The 4,870-nt window shown below is 39.0% G+C and overlaps 1 long non-coding RNA gene across 1 annotated transcript in view; it reads left to right on the top strand.

Moving 5' to 3' along the window:
• Positions 1 to 4,870, top strand: part of LOC106872626 (uncharacterized) — an 18,224-nt gene that overhangs the window by 12,384 nt on the left and 970 nt on the right. The window contains exon 2 of the long non-coding RNA XR_001409792.2: positions 4,035 to 4,150. This is a non-coding gene — a long non-coding RNA (uncharacterized LOC106872626). The remainder of the gene's footprint in view (positions 1 to 4,034; positions 4,151 to 4,870) is intronic.

The raw sequence follows: 4,870 nt of genomic DNA on the forward strand, positions 1-4,870 counted from the left end.
AAAAAAAAAAAAAAAAAATCATCAAAAGTATAGTTAACGACTTCAGATACAACATAGCAATCTATGGACTATATAAATTTAGCAAAGCAGGATAGAAATGATGTAAATCATCTAATCGGCAGATGGTGGATATCACTCAATAAATAGATGATAAACAAATAAACAACTAAGATATGACACAGCTTAGTAAAAGAGGTGATTAGACAATGGATAGGGAGGGGGAATGATAGTAGATTAGGAGGTGGAATGACTTCAAATTTGGCGAATAGCAAACGATACGCAGATGAAGTGTTTCAGGAAAGCAATCTCAGACAGACTGCATCTAAAAAACAAATTACGTAGAAGCACCAGTGAAGCTGATCAACGAAAAAAAAGGAACCAACGAATTAACAAATGAAACGACGTCAACCATAAATAGCGTCTCTACAAAACAACATAAGAAACTAATCAATGAAACCTATAGACATAGTAGTAGTAGTAGTAGTAGTAGTAGTAGTAGTAGTAGTAGTAGTAGTAGTAGTAGTAGTAGTAGTAGTGGTGGTATGGGAGAATGCGCTGTAACAGTGCCTCCCCCATTTGTTGGTGATTCCTTACAACTGACAGATGACACTCTTCTGCACCACTCAGGTGGGTTTGTTTGGGTAGCTGATGCTGGCCAGGGTTCTACAGGGTCGGAGTACAAATTCTTCCTCAATCTTTTCTAGTCGCCTTTTAGTCGCAACGGAGACGTTGGGTCTATTCTTTGAATACAATATGGACATAGGCGAAAGGCATGGCTCTGTGGTAAGAAACTTGCTTCCCAACCACATAAGTCTGGGTTCAGCCCCACTACGTGGCACCTTGGGCAAGTGTCTTCTACTATAGTCTCGGGCCGACTAAAGTCTTGTGAGTCGATTTGGTACAGGGAAACTGAAAGAAGCCCGTCGTATATATATATATATATATATATATATATGTATGTGTGTGTGTGTGTGTGTGTGTGTGTGTGTGTGTGTGTGTGTGTGTGTGTGTGTGTGTGTGTGTGTGTCTGTGACTCTGTGTGTGTGTGTGTGTGTGTGTGTCTGTGTCTGTGTGTGTCTGTGTGTGTTGTGTGTGTGTATGTGTGTGTGTATGCGTGTGTGTGTGTGTATACACATCTGTGTGTGTGAGTGTATGTGTGTGTGTGTGTTTGTGGTGAAGGCATTGCTTAGTATTTAGGGATATTTAGCTCACGATCGTAAAGGCGTTCGAGTCCCAGCGGCGCTTTAAACAAAGCGCTTCATGTCACATTGTTCCAGTCCACTCGGCCGGTGAGAATGAGTTGTACTTATAATTCAGAGGAGCGAGCCTTGTCACACTCTGTGTTACGCTAAATCTTCCTGAGGAATATGTTAAGGGTACACGTGATTGTGGAATACTCCGCTATTTGTACGCTAATTTCACGAGCAGGCTCTTCCGTTGATTGGATCAACTGAAACACTCCTCGTCGTAACCGATGGAGTGCCAGTGTGTGTATGTGTGTGTGTGTGTGTGTGTGTGTTGCTTCAGAAAGGATTCAGTCAAATGCGGCTCAAGTTATGGCTGATCCTATTTTATAAATTTCGGTGATGCTTTTCTGTCCTTTGCGTTTTTATGTTCGTTAACCCCTCCTGGGCCGTTGGTGCAAGGACAACACAACTCAAACTAGCAACTCCCCTTATCCCAGGAAATGTTTTAAGGGGGTCTATTTTGTTAAGGCCGCCTACTTGGGGCCCCCACTACCCCCTATTTTTACTGCATGTAAAACTAGATACATGATATTGGCGACCAAATCGGAGCAATAACAATGAATTTCATACCATGGACTCTCAGGGAATATCGTAAGGAGGTTCAATTTCTGAAGGGCCGCTTAAATGGGGCCCCACTGACCCCCCTCCTCTATTCTTACTGCATTTACCTCGCTCCTAGTGAGATAAAAAAGAAGCTAGTTCGTGAATTCCATTCATGGAGTTTATTGTTTACAAGTATTGCATATGAACAAAGGCGTCCCACCCAGCCACGACTCTCTAGCAGTATAATATTCAGCATAAAACATCCAGGTCTGTATTATCCAACACATACATAACTTCTTTTCTTTTTAAGACTGCAGAGAGTAATTTGAAGTAGATTTTACTGCTGTTTCTAGCAAGTCAAACAATCGCATAAAGGCTCTTTCAACGCTTACAGATTTTGTTTGTGAGAGAAAAATCTTTGCCAACCAAGTTAACGTTCAAAATTGCTGCAGTAAATGTTAAATGAGAAAATTTTTAAACAAGTCAGCTGTTTACGACAGGTTAACAATTACACTGTTAGAGAAATGTTTTCTCACGTATGTAGATACTAGCTGACGTACCCGGTAATTCCCGGGAAAGCGGGGCTTATCTCTTGGTTCCGTTCTCATAACTGTTTCGCTAATCTAGTAACAACAATACAAAGTATGTAGCCCTTAAAACGGTTTTTGTGCATTTATTGAGAATACTTAACTGTCTTACACAGGATCTTGTTTTCAGGAATTCCCCAAAAGTTATGAATACCCAAATTGTGAAATCAGTTATGTAATAACATGAAATTAATTACCCGATAGTAAGAATTCAAATAAAGTAGCCCCGAAAAGGGTTTTAATACGTTCCCAGAGTATATAGAACTCAGGAGGAAATACTAAGGTATGTATACTAAAATCATGAAGCATGTTACGTAATAACAGGTTAATCAGATATGAGATAATTACAATTCAAAGTAAATAACTCTGAAAAAAGCTTTTGTGCGTTCGCAGAGAATATTACTCTCAGCGGCGCTAGTGTTAGTATATTCGTAAATAAGTCACTAACCAAAATAAGTGGGTATATTGTTTAGGAAAATACTATTTACTTGTTTAAGGGTTGTATTGGATAAATTGCAAAAATAACTGAAATAGTTCAGATACTAAGAAATAAGGATACTCAATTTGATTTATACGAAATAATTTACGAATATGAATGGGCTATTTCCCTTGGCTATACATAAGGATACCTTTCAAGAGCGAATGGGTTATTTCCCTTGGATGTTTAAAAATAATATATTAGGTATATGTAGTAGATATAAGAATCCTTTCCAGGGGCCTTATTATCGATTTTTTCAACAATCTAAGTATGTCACTAGTTTTCCAGACATGAGTTCTACTCACGTGTCAAGTTTCATCAAAATCGATAAAACTATGTAGGAAGAGTTAGATAACAACGCCACAAACAATCACACCCACAGATTTCCACATATGTAGTAGATGAAAGAGATAATCTTAAGCATTCCACAGTTCTATTTCCTCTATCCCACTGCACATATTTCTTTTTTCTTGAGTCCTTGGAGCTGAGGCGTAACCAGATTTTAAAGTTAGTGGGAGCGAGCACATAAAAAAAAGGCTCCGTGACACATACGAAACAATTTTAAACTCATTTCTCTTAAATTATGCGAAATATTTCATTAGTTATAATACAGTAATGCCTCGCCATATCGCGGTTTATTATTTAAGCTTCCGTCGATTCCTTCGTGGTGTTGTTTTGCATTTAAAATAAAATAAATATATACAAATTATGAAAATAATAATAATAATAATAAAATATACAGTACAGTACTGTTTCTACTTCGCGGATTTTCACCTCGGTGGTGGTTTGGAACGTAACACCCGGGATAGTCGAGGAATTACTGTAGACATATTTCTAATTTACATTCATTAACTTCATGTCTCATTATGTATGAAACTTACAACTACTGACACAGGTAAGTAAAGAGTTAAAACAACTGTTGAAAGGGCGCCAATTTTGGAAAATGCATTCGACGTGGAGGGCGATCGCACCACTTGCTCCCTCCTATATTAGCTACGCCACTGCCAAGGACTTCTAGGGTTGGTTATCGGTTTCCATGGCATCTAAGTGATCGAGATCACATCATTTTACCTAAACGAGATACTGGTCCGTTGCAGAGTTCAAGGTCAACAATTTTGAAAGGAGGGGTCAAGTTGATTACATCGACCCTAGTAGTCGAAAGGTACTTTATTTTTACAGCCCTGAAGAGATGAAGGGCAAAGTTGAGCTCGGCAGGACTCGAATTCAGAACGAAAAGAGCCAGAAGAAATGTTAAACATTCTGCGGGCACTCCGTCTCGCCACATCGATCATACGGTAATAAACATTTTTCATATGCGATTGATGATTGGTTAATTTTCATATGCGATTGATGACTGGTTAATTTTCGTATGCGATTGATGATTGGTTAATTTTCATATGCGATTGATGACTGGTTAATTTTCGTATGCGATTCACTTCGCCACTCAGAAAATAAACCAAAGTGGAGATGAGATGTCGTATTTATAAATGGTGTCTTTATCAAAGGAATTAATAAAATATGCGAAGCGAAAGACGAAGTGCATTCCATAAGTTTGAGACTTTTCTTAATAAGAGGCACTTATAATTACGCTAGATTAACCTAGATTATATCCTAGATTATACATCTAATAATCTGACCTGCCAACTTTTGTTATTCCAGATTGAAAGAGACGATTGTAACCATTAGCGTAGCAAGAGTGTGTGCCGCCCGGGGCAGCTTTCGTTTGCCGCCCCCCCACCCCCGGACCCCACAAAAAACACATATTGCCTACAGCAGTAGCCTACAACAGAATGAAAAGTGCCGCCCATTTAAAAGCACAGGAGTGGCTGTGTGGTAAGAAGCTTGCTTCCCAGCCACATGGTTCCGGGTTCAGTCCCACTGCCTGGCACCTTGGGCAAGTTTCTTCTATTATAGCCTCGGGCCGACCAAAGACTTGTGATTGGATTTGGTAGATGGAAACTGAAAGAAGCCCGTCATGTATGTATATGTATATATATATATATATATATATATAT

Source organism: Octopus bimaculoides, chromosome 8 (assembly GCF_001194135.2).
Source record: "Octopus bimaculoides isolate UCB-OBI-ISO-001 chromosome 8, ASM119413v2, whole genome shotgun sequence".
Classification (NCBI taxonomy): Eukaryota; Metazoa; Mollusca; class Cephalopoda; order Octopoda; family Octopodidae; genus Octopus; species Octopus bimaculoides.